Source organism: Xyrauchen texanus, chromosome 11, assembly GCF_025860055.1.
Source record: "Xyrauchen texanus isolate HMW12.3.18 chromosome 11, RBS_HiC_50CHRs, whole genome shotgun sequence".
Taxonomy (NCBI): Eukaryota; Metazoa; Chordata; class Actinopteri; order Cypriniformes; family Catostomidae; genus Xyrauchen; species Xyrauchen texanus.
The window spans coordinates 29,752,853-29,770,556 of record NC_068286.1 but is presented as its reverse complement, the minus strand read 5'-3'; positions in this window follow the sequence as shown (position 1 = coordinate 29,770,556).

The following is a 17,704-nucleotide window of genomic DNA, read 5'->3' as shown; positions in this document are numbered from 1 at the left end:
CAGATACCACCTGCTCTGCCTGAGGCAAGAGGACCGTCCGATTGAGGCCCACGTCCGCGACTTCCTTGGTCTTGCGGCTGTTGCGGACTTCCCAGACACCTCCCTTGTGGTCTTCTTCAGGGAAAACCTGAGTGGCTGGCTGAAGGAGCGACTGCCGCCGGCATCACGCGGCTGGACTCTCCGTGACTTCCTGGAGGTGACCTTATTGTTGTGCAGCTCCCCGTTCACTGTGGGCCATTCTGGGAAGGACCCTACCTCCCCACCTACTGAGGAGACTCTTCAGCCTTCCCAGGCTCTCCCTGTCACGCCTGCCCTGGTCTGCGAGCTAGAGCCCACGCCTGCCCCGGTCTGCGAACCAGAGCCCACGCCTGTCACGGTGAGCGAGCCTGCGCCCACGCCTGTCACGGTGAGCAAGCCAGCGCCCACGCCTGTCACAGTGAGCGAGCCAGCGCCCACGCATGTCACTGTGAGCGAGCCTGCGCCTGCGGCCTCTACCGTCAGCGAGCCCTTGCCAGCCACGGCCAGCGAGCCTGAAGCCACGCTGACCAGGAACAGCGTCCCAGCTTCGCCAGTCGCATCAGTCCAGAGGAAGAGGAGAAGGGGAAAGGTCTCTGCTCTCCAGCCTCCGCCTGCCGCAGCCCCGTGCCCTAAACCCCCCTTGGCTCTGCCCTCAGCACCCAGCGAACCCAAGCCGGCGCATACCACGGTAACCCAGCCAAAGCCTGTCGCCTCAGAAGTCAGTGAGCCAGTGCCTGTCGCCTCAGAAGTCAGTGAGCCAGTGCCTGCCACCTCAGAAGTCAGTGAGCCAGTGCCTGTAGCCTCGACCGTCCCTGAGCCAGCGCCTGTAGCCTCGACCGTCCCTGAGCCAGCGCCTGTAGCCTCGACCGTCCCTGAACCAGCGCCTGTAGCCTTGACTGTCCCTGAGCCAGCGCCTGTAGCCTCGACCGTCCCTGAGCCAGCGCCAGTAGCCACGACCGTCCAAGTGCTAGCGCCAGCAGCCATGACCGTCCAAAGGCCAGCGCCAGTGGTCGCGCCCGTCCAAGAGTCAGCTCCTCTCGAGCTTCCCAGTGCTCCGCCTTCCGAGCTTTCCAGAGCTCCGCCTTCCGAGCTTCCCAGTGCCCCGCCTTCCGAGCTTCCTAGTACTCTGCCTTCTGAGCCTTCCGAGCTTTCCAGAGCTCCGCCTTCTGAGCTTCCTAGTACTCTGCCTTCCGAGCCTTCCGAGCTTTCCAGAGCTCCGCCTTCCGAGATTCCTAGTACTCTGCCTTCCGAGCTTTACAGAGCTCCACCTCCTGAGCCTCCTAGGGCTCCGCCTCTCAAGCCTCTCGAGCCTTCCAGGGCTCCTCCTCCCGAGCCTCCTAGGGCTCCACCTCTCAAGCCCCTCGAGCCTTCCAGGGCTCCGTCTCTCAAGTCTCCCGAGCTTTCCAGAGCTCCTCCTCCCGAGCCTCCTGGGGCTCCACCTCTCAAGCCCCTCGAGCCTTCCGGGGCTCCGCCTCTCAAGTCTCTCGAGTCTTCCAGGGCTCCTCCTCCCGAGCCTCCCAGGGCTCCGTCTCTTAAGTCTCTTGAGTCTTCCAGGGCTCCTCCTCCCAGGGCTCCGCCTCGCAAGTCTCTCGAGCCTCTCGAGCCTTCCAGTGCTCCGCCTCTCAAGTCTCTTGAGCCACTCGAGCTTTCCAGAGCTCCTCCTCCCGAGCCTCCTGGGGCTCCGCCTCTCAAGCCCCTCGAGCCTTCCAGGGCTCCGCCTCTCAAGTCTCTCGAGCCTCTCGAGCCTTCCAGGGCTCTGCCTCCCAAGTCTCTCGAGTCTTCTAGGGCTCCGCCCCTCAAGCTTCTCGAGCCTTCCAGGGCTCCGCCTCCTATGGCACAGCCTCCTACGGCTCCGCCTCCCGAGCCTCCCACAGCTCTGCCTCCCGAGCCTCCTACGGCTCCGCCTCCTATGGCTCAGCCTCCTACGGCTCCGCCTCCATGGCTACGCCACCCGAGCCTCCTACGGCTCCGCCTCCCACGGCTCTGCCTCTCGAGCCTCCTACGGCCCAAACTTCCTCGGCTCCACCTCCGAAGCCTTCCAGCTCACCGCCTGAAGAACCTCCTACGGCGCCACCTCCCTCGGCCCTGCCGCAAGAGCCACTCCCGGCTCTGCCTCCGAAGCCTCCCTCAGCCTCGCCTCCGACACCTCCTAGTTCCTTCCCGGCTCCGCCTCTCCCGGCTCGGCCTCCCATGCCTCCCTCGGCCCCGCCTCCTGGGCCTCCCTCGGCACCGCCTCCTAAGCCCCCCACGGTCCTGCCTACGCCTCCTTCGGTGCCGCCTCCCAAGTCTTCTACGGCTCCGCCTCCGAAGTCCTCCTTGGCTCCGCCTCACGCGGCACAGCCGTCCTCTATCCTGCGGCCACCACCCAGTACCCCCAAGCCTACCCACATCCCGTGGTCAACTCCCAGGCCTCCTGAACCTGTCCCTGCCCTGTGGCCAGCTCCCAGGCCTCCTGAACCTATCCTTGCCCTGTGGCCAGCTCCCAGGCCACCTGAGCCCGTCCTTGCCCTTAGGTCAGCTCCCAGACCTCCTGCACCTGTCCTTACCCTGCGGCCAGGCCCCAAGCCTCCTGAACCTGTCCTTGCCCTGAGGCCAGCTCCCAGACCTCCTGAACCGGTCCTCACCCCATGGCCATCTCCTAGGCCACCCAAACCGGCCTCTGTCCTGTGGCCACGTCCCAGGTCCCCTGAACCGGCCCTTGGCTCACAGCCATCTCCCAGGCCACCAAAACCGGCCTCTGTCCTTTGGCCTCCTCCTAGGCCCCCTGAGCCGGCCCTTGCCTTATGGCCAGCCCCCGGGCCATCTAAACCTGTCCCTGCCCGGTCGATACCTCCCTGGCCCCCTAAACCTGTCCCTTTTTGCCCCCATAGACTGCTTGCCTGTCCTCTCGGCCTCCTTGGACTGCCTGTCTGCCAATCTTTTCCCCCCTGGACTGCCTGTCTGCCACTCGTTGCCCCCTCGTTGGACTTCCTGCCTGCCCTCTGTGCCCCTTGGACTGCCCTCTTGCTCTTGTGCCCCCCTGGTCTGCCTGTCTGCCCCTGGTGCCCTCATTTTGTTTTTTGTGAGTTTTTGTCCTTGGTTTTTTTCTTTAGGATCGTCTGGAATCCGATCCTTTGAGGGGGGCTCTGTTATGTATACCTTGTCTCGTTTCACTGTTGCCCTTTTGTTTGCCATTTTTGTCACTTTTGCATTCCTTAGTTTTCACTTTTGTCCCTCTTGTAACTCCATAGTCTCTTTGTTAGCTTTCGTGTTCACCATTCATTGTTTGCACCTGCCCTCGTTAATTTGCCATTTTGCTTCTGTTAATCACCTTGTTATCTTGTTTGAGTTCTGTTTGTTCATTGGCCCCTTTGTCCCATGTTTATGTATTTATACCTCGGTTCTTTGTTCACTCCTTGTCTATCGTTGATTGTTGTTGCCTGGTATGTGTTCCCTGCCCGAGTTCTCTGTTTGTTTTCATCGTGTTTAGTTTTCAGTTTTATGTTTTATTTTCCCCATTGAGGGTTGTTCCTTTGTGTTTATTTGTTTGTTTATTTAATAAAATTCTAAACTGCATTTGGATCCGCATCTCCTCGTCTGCCTCGTTGCTCAATCGTTACAGCCATGAAGTAATATGCTGAAAATTAGGTTTGATTGCCATAGATCTATGGCAGGTGTGATGAGACATTTGTCATACAGATCTGTGAAAGAGAATAAGTGTGTGTGTGTGTGTGTGTGTGTGTGTGTGTGTGTGTGTGTGTGTGTGTGTGTGTGTGTGTGTGTGTGTGTGTGTGTGAGCGTGTATTTATCACTTTGTGGGGACCAAATGTCCCCATAAGGATAGTAAAACCCGAAATTTTTGACCTTGTGGGGACATTTTGTCGGTCCCCATGAGGAAAACAGCTTATAAATCATACTAAATTATGTTTTTTGAAAATGTAAAAATGCAGAAAGTTTTCTGTGAGGGTTAGGTTTAGGGGTAGGGTTAGGTTTAGGGATAGAATATAAAGTTTGTACAGTATAAAAACCATTATGTCTATGGAAAGTCCCCATAAAACATGGAAACACAACATGTGTGTGTGTGTGTGTGTGTGTGTGTGTGTGTGTGTGTGTGTGTGTGTGTGTGTGTATGTGTGAGCGTGTATTTATCACTTTGTGGGGACCAAATGTCCCCATAAGGATAGTAAAAGCTGAAATTTTTGACCTTGTGGGGACATTTTGTTGGTCCCCATGAGGAAAACAGTTTATAAATCATGCTAAATGATGTTTTTTGAAAATGTAAAAATGCAGAAAGTTTTCTGTGAGGGTTAGGTTTAGGGGTAGGGTTAGGTTTAGGGGATAGAATATAAAGTTTGTACAGTATAAAAACCATTATGTCTATGGAAAGTCCCCATAAAACATGGAAACACAACATGTGTGTGTGTGTGTGTGTGTGTGTGTGTGTGTGTGTGTGTGTGTGTGTGTGTGTGTGTGTGTGTGTGTGTGTGTGTGTGTGTGAGCGTGTATTTATCACTTTGTGGGGACCAAATGTCCCCATAAGGATAGTAAAACGCGAAATTTTTGACCTTGTGGGGACATTTTGTTGGTCCCCATGAGGAAAACAGTTTATAAATCATGCTAAATGATGTTTTTTGAAAATGTAAAAATGCAGAAAGTTTTCTGTGAGGGTTAGGTTTAGGGGTAGGGTTAGGTTTAGGGGATAGAATATAAAGTTTGTACAGTATAAAAACCATTATGTCTATGGAAAGTCCCCATAAAACATGGAAACACAACATGTGTGTGTGTGTGTGTGTGTGTGTGTGTGTGTGTGTGTGTGTGTGTGAGCGTGTATTTATCACTTTGTGGGGACCAAATGTCCCCATAAGGATAGTAAAACCCGAAATTTTTGACCTTGTGGGGACATTTTGTCGGTCCCCATGAGGAAAACAGCTTATAAATCATACTAAATTATGTTTTTTGAAAATGTAAAAATGCAGAAAGTTTTCTGTGAGGTTTAGGTTTAGGGGTAGGGTTAGGTTTAGGGGATAGAATATAAAGTTTGTACAGTATAAAAACCATTATGTCTATGGGAAGTCCCCATAAAACATGGAAACACAACATGTGTGTGTGTGTGTGTGTGTGTGTGTGTGTGTGTGTGTGTGTGTGTGTGTGTGTGTGTGTGTGTGTGTGTGTGTTCTCAGTGGACTGGGAGACAAAAATGTATGGATTTATGTTTTATGTGAATTTATGTTTTCTGTGTGTTATGTTTTGCAGAACTGCCATGATATGTGTAATGAAAAACTTAATTTCTCAACCTGATTATGAAACAGTGTATCAGATGTTTGAATCAGTACTCCGCTCCTCTGAGTAAATTTAGAGTCTCATTATGTCGAGACAAATGAACCACCACCACCACCACAAAAAACAAACCAAAAAGAAAACATGCACAGCAATGATCGCAAGCAGATATGAAAATGCTTCTCTTGTATCTCTTGGTATGTAAATCTCTGATAAACAAATTTAATTTCACTTTTTCTAATTTCACAAAAAGTTAATTGCCTGTGATTATTTATTTATATTTTTCACATATTTTCTCTTTTTTGACTGCAGGCTGGTCACTGTGTGTTTGCATTATTTATTGAGTTTCGCTGCTTACGTTGTCCGTGACTTGAGTCATAGGCCACTCTGGAAGAGAGAAAGGTCAAGGCGTAAGGGCACAGCTATTTTTCCTGGTATGAATAAATCATTTACACATTTACATAAAACTGACCAATAGGCTACAAAGAACTTTGGATCCCAAATAAGAAAAGTGAGGTAGAATCAGTCTATTGAATAACATGTTGACTTCTGGCTCAACTAATGATTTATATTTATGACAAGACTACCTGTTTTACCAGCCAATGGCTAACTACAAATTTTAAGGAGGCAATATCTTTATAATATTAGATTTTGTAAAGTTTGTAAAAAAAAAAAAAAGAAAAACAAATGCTCTGTTTATTTTAGGGTAACAGCATTCCACTTACTAAATGCATTTAATTAAAATTCATACAGTAACATTTTTTTTTAGTATTGTATATGAAAACATTTACATTTTTATAATAAAGTTGAATGAAATGATGAACAGCACTACTGGGGGTGGGGGGCATTAATGGCTGCTCGGCATTAATGGCTGCTCATGGACTATAAATAAGAAGTGACTTTTTAAATAAATTTTTTATGAGCTGATTCACTAATATATATATATATATATATATATATATATATATATATATATATATATAATATATAAAAATATTTAAAGATAAAAACATTAGGATTAAGATGACATCATTAAACTTGAACAGATACATTTGAACTAAATGCAGCCTTATCAATTTCTAATGCATATAGTACAAAAATACCTATTTAGCATGCACTTTATAAAAACAAGTACATTTTTATTATGTAGTCAAATAAATTGAAAAATAGAACTATTTAACACAATTACACAATTTAAATGCTGCGCATGGACTAAAACTACGTGTTTGACTAATATAAGTCAAAGCTAGTTAGTCTATAAGTTAGTCAAAACAAAAAACGTCTAGGTTACAGATGTAACCACCGTTCCCTGATGGAGGGAACGAGACGTTGTGTCGAAGAAGCGACACTGGGGGTCTCTCTTGAGTGCCGAATATACCGCTGATCTATGAAAAAGGCCAATGAGAAGTTGGCAGACAGAATTTGCATGTTCCACCCCTGGACATACGGGTATAAAGGCGGGGAAATGCGTCTGTATCATTCAGGATTTTTCTGAGGAGCCGGAAATGGTCCGGCCACAACAGTGGCTCGGCTCAGCGACGTAGCCGGGAGGACCCAACGTCTCGTTCTCTCATCGGGGAACGGAGGTTACATCCATAACCTAGACCTAGGTCTCTCTGGAGGCGAACAGGTCTACCTGAGCCTTGCCGAACCGTTCCCAAATCAGCTGGACCGACTGGGAGTGAAGCCTCCGCTCTCCACTGGGAAAGCGTTATTGTGACAGCGCGTCCGTTACCACATTGAGGTTGCCGGGGATGTGAGTGGCACGCAGCGACTAGCCAGTGCTGAAGCGGTGTCATATGCATCGCGTGACTGCTGCGGAGGATGCCATATGCCCCAGGAGCTTCTGGAAAAGTTTTAAAGGGACCGTTGTGCCTGGCCTGAAGGTGGCGAGGCATTTCAGCACTGACTGCGCGCACTCGTGAGGTGAGGCGCGTTGACATTGAGACTGAGTCTAACTCCATGCCGAGAAAAGAGATGCTCTGACCCGGGGTGAGCTTGCTCTTTTCCCAGTTGACCTGAAGCCCTAAATGGCTGAGGTGCCTAAGCACCTGGTCCCTGTGGGCACATAGTAACTTTTGGGAGTGGGCCAGGATGAGCCAGTCGTCGAGGTAGTTGAGTATGCGAATGCCGGCTTCTCGGAGCGGGGCAAGGGCTGCCTCTGCGACCTTCGTAAAGACGCGAGGGGACAGGGACATGCCGAAGGGGAGGACCTTGTACTGATACGTCTGGCCGTCGAATGCGAACCGTAGAAAGGGTCGGTGTCGAGGCTGTATTGAGATATGGAAATACGTGTCCTTCAGGTCTACTGCTGCGATCCAATTTGATGCCGGACGCAAGTTAAAATATGTTTTTGCTTGAGCATTTTGAACGGGAGTTTGTGTAAGGCCCGGTTGAAAACTCGCAAGTCCAAGATTGGTCGTAAGCCACCGCCTTTCTTGGGTACGATGAAGTAAGGGCTGTATAGACCCTTCTTCATCTCGGTTGGAGGGACAGGCTCTATCGCCTCATCGAGCAAAATGGTCACGATTTCCGCGCGCAGAGACATGGCATGTTCGGCGTGTACTGTGGAAAAGCGGACGCCCGCGAAGGGGAGCGGGGGCCTGGCAAACTGAATTGCGTAACCGAGTCGGATTGTCCTGGCCAGCCAGCGAGACGGGTTGGGAAGTGAAAGCCACGCATCCATGCTCCGTGCTAGGGGCACTAAAGGGACGATTATTTTTGATGTACCCGGCGGAGCGGAGCAGGTAGTACGGCGTCGGGAGGCGAAAGTGCGTCCCGAGGCTCTGGTGCTGAGAAAAGACTCAAAGCACTTACCTTGCTCCGCACACCGGCAGGGGGCGGGTTAGTGACTGAGGAGGAGGTCCAGCGCCAGCGTCCTCTAGACTCGTCAGAACCGTCCGGCCGGGGGACAGTCGTGGCTTGGCTGGAGGCGGGGGGTCTGCGACCAGGGGACTGTCGAGGTCTGGCGGCAGAGTGCTGTGAGAACGGCCAAGTGACCCAGAGACAAAGGAAATCGCTCTTTTATTGAGAATGTGGGTACAAAAATGAAATAACTTTAAATAAAGATTCTCCTCCTGATCTACGGCCGCTGAAGTGCGCCGTAGATCCAACAGCAGATTTGACCAGAGGTAAGAGGAACAGGTGTGTGACTCGCAGCTCGCTGCATACATGACCATCGGCTCCGAAGAAAATTTCTGAATGAAACAGACTAATTTCCCCGCCTTTATACCCGTATGTCCGGGGGCGGACCATGCAAATTCTGTCTGCCAACTTCTCATTGGCCTTTTTTCATAGATCAGAGGTATTTTCGGCGCTCAAGAGAGATCCCTAGTGTCGCTGCTTTGACACAACGGGGAACTAAAAATAAAAGGGTGACAACTTAAGCAGATACATTTAGAATTAACACATTTATACTTGACATATAGTACAAAATTAACTATTTTGTATCTTATTTTTAAAAACAATTTAATGAGTGAAATAAATTGATGAACAACACTGTTTTACAAAATATTCTGATGAAAAATAGTAAAATGCTGCACAGACACTAAAAAAATATCAATGATCATATTCTTTTGAAATAATTGATTCACTATCATGAATCAGACTTCCATACTGTATATACAATAGAGGACATTCACTCAGAGTAGACCGTTTTAGTATTGCTTCAGTTTATTTGGTTGCAAATTTCTTCTTGTTGGAAAAAGTATTTAGCTATTAGCTGTACTATTTTGAAAACACATGAGCTGCATCCTACTTAAAAAATGTAGTTAAGTTAGAAGCATTGCTACTTTTAGTTACACCCAACTCTGCATATCTTTCCAGCTTTGAATTGTTTTTTAACATGCAAAATAAACCTAATAACTTGATTACTTATGGCAAAAACTTCAGACAGCCCCATGAATATTTCATATAGACGTTCAGCACAAGACGTCCTATGCAAATCAAGTGTTAGCACAACAAAGATGTAGGCAGCTGAAGTAAAGAAAACAAAAAAATTCATTCAGTGCTGAAAGTACGCAAGCACGAGCAACCGTGCACGCCAAAGAGTTTGCCGCTTTCAGATTATTTATTTTGACAACATCCAATTACAAATGATAGCGGGTGCACGCTTCAGATGATTTAACAGCTGCATTTACACCTCAAAGCACCAAAAATCATTGTGTGAAGAAAAATCTGCAAATAAAAAACAAAAGAGCTACACATCCCTTGCAGCTGGTGAGCCAGGTTTGTGTTCTCTGAATAGCCTGATATTTTAGAGAAAGTCATTGAAGAATATATTAATAGGAATGCACGACTGTGTCCCATTTCATTGCTTTTTGACTTTTTTTAGGACATTTAAAGAGTCAGTTAACTGAGAAATAGACTTTCCATCATCTTTTTATTTACTAACCCTCATGTTGTTAAAAATCTGTATGACTTAATTTTTTCTGTGGAACACAAAAGGAGATGTTTAGCAGAATGTTCATGCTGACTTTTATCTTAAAATAAAAGCACACTGTAAAATTGAGTATTACTCTCAAACACACTCCAAATATGGAAAAAAGCTTCATAAATACATACAGTATGTTTACTTTATTGGTATTTATCTTGACTTTTAAAGCTATCATATAGCTTCAGAAGAGATGGAATATAGTGCACAGCTATATTTTGCAACGTGTGTGATGTGTTTCTGTGATGACCACCTTCCGCGGCAGCTCACCTGATTGTTAGCTGGGCTTGAAATGCGGACTTCCAAGTCCAAAGTCTAAGCACGTAAGCTGGCATGTGACAAAGATGTAATAGAAGTGACATTAAATGATGTGATTGCTTCAGAAAATGTGTGTCACTTCAGAGATTTGTGTTCCTGCACGAGTCTGTTGTAGGATATATGGTACTGATGAATTTAGAAGGGAACAGTTAAAGTGCCCTCATTCTCACACCATTATATGTAAGGGAATTTAGGGTCTAGAAATATGTGAGCTATGAACTAAATTAAACTGTCCTTATATTACATTATTATGTGATGAAATATATAATGGAATAAGTTGTGTTCGACAACCATTATAAATGAGATAAATAACAAATAACTAGATTACTTGTCTGAATAATATTCTTCACCATTAAAATCGTAATACAACGTCTCGTTGTATCCGCTCACAATTTCTACTTTAAGGAATTAGCTTTAATAAGTGAATTATGATCAATTCATAATTTAATTATGAGTGATATTATTCTCATGGCTTATTGAAAATAATATCACACGTATTTAGGTAATCTTTTAGAAACAGGGATGAGATTATTTATCAAAATATACCACAGTCAAATCATCTTTGAATAGAGACAAACTTTATTGCTATTCTAAACATATATATAATATAACACATATACATGAGACAGGTTGGTGAAAAGAGTGACAGAATGTGAAATAAATGATCAATAAAGTAAAAATTAACTTTATGGAGTCTGTTGACAATGCCTTAAGAACCATTTATCCTTAATTGAGTCTACATCGATTTGCTATCGGATTACCCAAAATATTTAACTAATACACCAGCACTTTGAGCAAAGTGTAGAGATGTACTTGCTTGTCTGTGTTGCTTGGTACTTGGCTCTTGGTCGAAAGTTTGTTCCGTCGATGTTTTGGACCTCTGTAAGATCGGATAGTTGTTGTCTGTATGAATGATGAGGTTGGCTTTGAAACAAGGCCTTCTCATAGGTGTGTAAACTGTAGAGAGTTAGAGGCTTCCTCAGGACTTTGAGTCCCGAGCTTCCATGGACCTCACATGGCATGAATCTGGTTCTGACGAGATCCAGAGAAGACCACGAGGGAAGAGTCAGAGTGAAGCCTGAGCAGTCAGAAGGGCAGAAGAAGAAGAGAGACAGCAACAGAAGAGAGAAGAGCATTCTTCCTGTTTGGAAACATTTGAACTGAAATTGGCTGCATCCATAAAGGTGTCCTAGCCAATCAGAAGTGACTTTTCAGAGTCACGTGGTCGATTGTGCTGTCCTTTTTGACAGTTGATTTTATGGACCTTTGTTTCGGATTCTTACAAATCTCCCATTCAAAAATAGTGCATATTTAAACATGAACTTTTATATCTTGAGAATGGTACAAGAGACATGATATTCGTTGTCATCAGCTTCCTCTATGTAACCAAGCGAGTGTTTGCATACTAAACTTGTCATTCTTTCATTAATATTGTACGTGTATATAACAAAACATGAAAATCCCTGGTTACAAATCATACTGGTTAATTCATTGGTTATACAACATGGATAAAACATTACACACATTTTAAAGAGGTATATCAGGCTATAATCATTAATTTGTCTGTTATACAAGTTACCACAGTTCAAAGCAACAGTCATAATTACCTAGCAAGACTAGGTATTGTATAAATTGTGGATTTAAAGGCATTCTGTACATTTTAGAAGGTTAAATCTGTAAAGAACTGTGACTTTGTTTAAAATGTTCCTGGATTAATATGAAATGTGTTAGTATTAGGGAACCTTTCGAAGAATAGTCTGCTATAACTCTGTGTGGAAGTTCAGAATGTCATGCTGAGGGGCCTTTCTGACCTATGGCCCTTTTTGCTTTGAATTATGGTGTTTAGAATATCTTGACCATTTTATTGTCTAAAGACAGGCCTTCAGTAGGATTGTTGATGCTTGGTCCATTCATTTATGATGTTGAAGAATTCCAGGATTAACAAGGCTGGGTTTTTCCTAGATTTCAATTCTTCTGCATGTATAATGCTACACTGTGTTTGTAGCTTGCTAGCCTGCTTAGCATTGCTTATACGTTCATCATTTTATTCTTTGTCGCTTTTTTTTCCACTTTTCTACTGTTTCAAATGCATGCATTTTACTACACGCACCCATTTTCTCTCTTTTTCCTTCTATTTTTTCTCGCTTGTCTATATCTCGCATCTCAATTGCATTAGTTTTTTCCTCTGTGTTTTACACGGATTATCAATCACAAACTTATTCTGATCAGGCACCACATTGAACCACATCAATCTCAAACCCTCGCCGGACTAGAACAAACATAACAACAACAACAAAGAATTGCGGTAAGTTGTGGCATCCACTCATGTTATTTCTTCCTTCATTGCATGCTACATGTTTACTATAGCTTCTTCCGTCAGCAGTGAGGGATATACATGTCATAAATGTAAAGAATTAGTCAGGCTGATGGAGAAGCTTAATGAGTTACAGACACTCATCCGAATGCTAGTGGTGGTCATTGAGAAAGAGAAGCTGGTAGATACTGTTTCGGATGCTGGTAGAACAGGGAGCAACACACACATTTCGGTTTCAGTTGTAGAGCCCCCACAGCAGAGCGTTTGGGTGAGGTCTCGGTGCCATACTCAGAAAAGCGACACCACTTTCTCATTCCAGTTAAGGTTTCCAATCGATTCTCTCCACTCAGTGATGCATCCACTGAGAATCATGTTGAAAGAGCCCTAGTAATAGGTGATTGTATTGTAAGGAATGTAGAAATAGAGACTCCAGCCACTATTTTCAAAATTTCAAAAGATTTTCTAAAATTGTTATTCATATCAGCACTTTGTCCAGCTTTTTCAATCAAAGAGCACTAAAGATAATGTTAAAGAGGTGTGTGAACTTGCAAAAACGATGTCAGACACTGTAATATGCTCTGACCCCCACCCTGCTCATCGTGGTGATGAGGTTTATAGTAGATTAGTGTCACTGAACGGCTGGATGTCTGAGTGTTGTCCAGAGAATAGTTTAGGATATATAGACAATTGGAAAAGTTTTTGGGGTAGACCTGACCTGCTAAAGATAGATGGATTCCATCCCTCCAGGGAATGGGGTAGACCTTTGTTTATTTATGGGCAACACTCTTGAAATTGACATAGACTATCAATGATTTGCCTACAAAAGCCTTCATCAGCCAAATAACAAAGGACTTAATACGTATTTGGTTTACAAATTTTAAACAATGACTTGCACTGGACACAAATATTGGCATTATATTCATGCTGTTTAGCCAGAGGGGAACTGGGCCCCACAGTGAGCCTGGTTTCTCCCAAGGTTATTTTTCTCCATTAACCAACATCTTATGGAGTTTTATGTTTCTTGCCACAGTTGCTTTAGGCTTGCTCACTGGGGTTCTAAATACAGTTATTATTAAATTATTTCTTTTATACACACTTTACAATCATATTTAATCAAACTACACAATGATGACTCTTAAGACTTTATAGACATTACAGTTTCATTTTCTGTTAAAGCATGATTTTCTGTAAAGCTGCTTTGAAACGATGTGTGTTGTGAAAAGTGTTATTCAAACAAAATGTATGTCTTGACTTGACGTTTCGTTTTTGGACAGTTTTGCTTAGATTTAGGTGTTGGTTTAGGGTAAGGATATCTGTTTTTTTTACACTATTGGTTATATTACCAATATATTTAGGTTAAAGTTTTATAACCAATATATTTAGATTAAAGTTTTAGATTAAGGTGGTATGTTTTACTAATTAAAACCTCAATTTCATTGGGACACTGCAGTGAAACATGTAATGAAGCATGTAATTGCGTTTTGCAAAAATGTTGCCAAGGTCACGTAATGTTCAAGAAATCAGGCTGGATCCATTGGAGCATCCATACCAAAATGTAAGTTATTATTTGCTGAAAATCTTCGTCATTAGCATTTGCTTATATAAATATTTGACATCAGTAATCAACATCATTGGCCCTATAACTATAACATTTGAATAGGCAGAAGTGCAAATAAGATGATTTTTTTTTTTTTTGTTAAAATAAGGTGAAAAAAATGTATAATAAATTACATCAATGGGAATAGAAAGCTATTTTATTCCCCAAACTCTTATTATCTGACTTCAGAAGACTTGGGATATCGTGCAAACATTGTATGGACCAATTTGATGATACTTTAATGGTACTTTTTCTTTTTTTTCGAGCTCAACAGTCCTGGTGTTCAGTCGTCATTAGTGGAAGCAATGCTGTTGTTGATCAATAAGAACAAAATAAGGAACAGTACGCATGACTGTCACTCTCAACGCTCTCAGATTATTATTGTGGTATTGTATTATTGCAGTAATATTAAAGTCTTCAAAAAAGTTTGCACAAAAACAAGCAAAATACACGGGTATAATGTTTTGCACCTCTTGAAACACTGTTACAATTTTATCATCTCTTTAAATGCTGTGTAAATTGGCCAAGAATTTCAGTTAAGCTCTGTAATCTTTGAAAGTCTCTTCGCTTTGCTATGCAAATGTTAGCACTATTCATTGTAAAGCAACATTGGGAAAAAAATTTCATTTGAAAAGTGCTTTTCAACTGAGATTTAATTTCACCAATGTAACAAGTGACAGGAACACAAGCATGTGGATGTCAGACAGTAGCTGCAGTAGAATGGAACAGTGTATATAGATGACATCAACACAGCAGGACAAAGAATTGACACGTTTATCGACAAGGCTTTTTCAAGAAAATTGCTCTACACCATCCAACTGGGTCAAAGTACACCTGTGACCAGCTCACGAATGACAATAATTAATTGTGTGAAGCCAAGGAACCTTTGAGAGTAACAGTAAATCTTACAGGAATTATTGTGTCTCATGTTAAGTGAGCTATGGCAAGACAAACAGTGATGCTAAATATCCACATTTTAACTGATAAACCAAATGCGAAAACAGAGACTTTCGAAAGTACTTTCTAATACTTTGGAAAACCAACGTGGTCTCATAGAATCATGTTACTGTACCACATTTTTTGCCAAATTTTACATTTGCTTGTTGGATGTAAAAATGACTTCTATTCACTCACACAAATCATGAGTAAAACAGCTGATTATCAGTTCATAAACGCATACTTTTCGCACTGCTCCTCACACAATGCTATCTTATGAAATCTTGACACTTTTAATATAGTGCATGACTTGTTTTAACATTTGCATTGCATAACCCAGCACATTTACAAGCTTGTTCATGTGTGATCAAATTGCACAGTAGCTCAACTGATAGATTGTTGCACTTGCGATTCAAAGGACTGGGATACAAGTCCTGAAGAGCATGCAAGTTGACAAGTGAGCCGAAAGTGTCATAGAAGCACCACAAAATGATGTGGTTGCTTCAGCAATTGTGCTTTTCATCTCATATTTGCTTTTTAAGGCACTCTCGGTTAGGTTTATGTTTAAGGTTTATTGTAGGAAATAGTTTATTTTATAGTTTTTGTTTATTTAAAACTGCATAGTGCGTAAAACTTTAAAAATGTATCTGTTTGGGAGAACATTTAACTAGGTATTTTTGGTGCCTCACAGTGGATAGTTCAACTCTGAACTGTTGTGATACCAGTAATGAACCTTGTAATATAATTTGATCAAAACGGTGTCACAGTCACTTCATTATCATGTGACATTATGAAATGGTAGTCTTGAGTTTTCAACCGAAAACTTCTAAGGCACTGTTAACACAGAACGTGTTTTAGCGGCCAAATGCATTTTTGTTTAGGGCTGAAGGGCCGATTATAAAAAAAATAAAATTTGTATACAAAAATGTTTGTTAGCGAATGATCGTTTCAACCTATTTAGAGTAACATGAGAACTCATTAAACTCTAATGATGGTGCACAAGAGGAGCACTGCAGCTTGTACCTGATTGAGGAGAAGAAGAAAACACCACTCACAGTCCTGACGCGCCACAAACATTCCAAACAGATACAAATATAAAATTTGTAAATACAAAAGAACTCTCGTTGTGAAATAAAGCTGAGCCGGATCTACTGATCCGCTTAAGCAAAACTTGCGTGTTGAGCATCTTTAAAGGAAACGCACTGGCATTATATATTTAATGCATCTTTCATTAAAGTTCAAATAATAAGGAAGCAGGATATGTAAAGAAGTACAAACTCCAAAATTGGTATTTCTCTGCGCGGTCAGAGCCACATCTATGAGTCGCGTGAAGTGACCCGATCTAAGGGGAAGAGATTGAATCTGATCCCAGCTGATGAACACTCTCGCACAGAGATGCTCATTCCTTGTTTGCTGCAGCTACATTATCCCTTATGCACATTTTTTGTCACACTTGTGATGTTTGTATGTCAAAAATGACCCAAACATACATTTTGTTTTTTTTATTAATTAATTGAATGTTTTTAAGATATGTAATTACACTCATTTTACTAAAGTGTGTGTGTGTGTGTGTGTGTGTGTGTGTGTGTGTGTGTGTGTGTGTGTGTGTGTGTGTGTGTGTGTGTGTGTGTGTGTGTGTGCGTCATTCCCTTCTGTCACTCACTCGATGTTGTGTGGAATGTAGTGACACAAGGGGTTTTTCTTGAGAGTCTCGCGTACCTCTAAATTTGAGAAAAGGCCAATAAGAAATTGGCAGACTGAATTTGCATGTTCTGCCCCTCGACCTACGGGTATAAAGGGAAGCGGGCGTGCATCTGTCAGTCAGATTTGTTCTTCGGAGCCGAGCGGTTGAGCAGCAGCAAGCTGAATTTCACTACTGTTCCACTCACCTCTGTAAGCAGAGCATTGCTGTTGGATCTACGACGCGTTACCAACGGCTTTCTCCTTCTCTGCACGCTGTGCAGTCCACGCCCCTGGGCTATGCGACTGCGCTTCTTTTTGAAAGTGTGCATACTTCTAAAAGAGAGTATTTTCCCCTCTAAAAGAGTTTATTTTCACTCACAAAAGAGCAATTCACAGCAGGCGTTGAACGTCCTTTTCAGTACATGTCTTTTTAAAGATGCCCTTCCGCCTCTGTGTAGTTCCTGGATGCGGTCGATAGCTCTCCAAAACTGACGGTCATAGACTCTGCCTCATGTGCCTTGGTAGCGATCACACTGAGGCAGCGTTTGTGGATGGTTCATGTACTCACTGCGAGAATATGACCACGGCAGCGTTGCGGTCATGGCTTTCATTTCTCAAAGTGAATGACACTTCAGCCACACATATGTCACAACTCGACCGCCATCTCCTCCTTTGGGGTCAGTAGCGACTCAGGTCGTTGTCCCCCTCCACCTTGAAGGTGTATGTAGCCGCTCTCGCGGCCATCCACAATGCAGTGGACGGCAAGTCCTTGGGTAAGCATGACTTGATTATCAGGTTCCTTAGAGGCGCACGGAGGCTGAATCCTCCCCGGCCAAGCCGGTTCCCCTCCTGGGATCTCTCAGTGGTCCTCTCGGGCCTTCAGAGACCCCCTTTCGAGCCGCTTGACTCAGTTTGAAATGCAAGGGCTGCCCCGGGAGGAGGCAGACCCAGCATTTTCGTTGCTGTGTCCAGTACGTGCCTTGCGTATCTATTTGGCGTAAAGGGAACGCCATCTCCAAACAGAGGTTAGCTCACTGGGTCGTTGACGCTATCTCCCTGGCCTACCAGACACAGGGTGTTCCCGCCCCCTTGCGGGTTCGAGCACACTCAACGAGAAGTTTGCGCCGTCGTGGGCACTGGCCAACGCCAC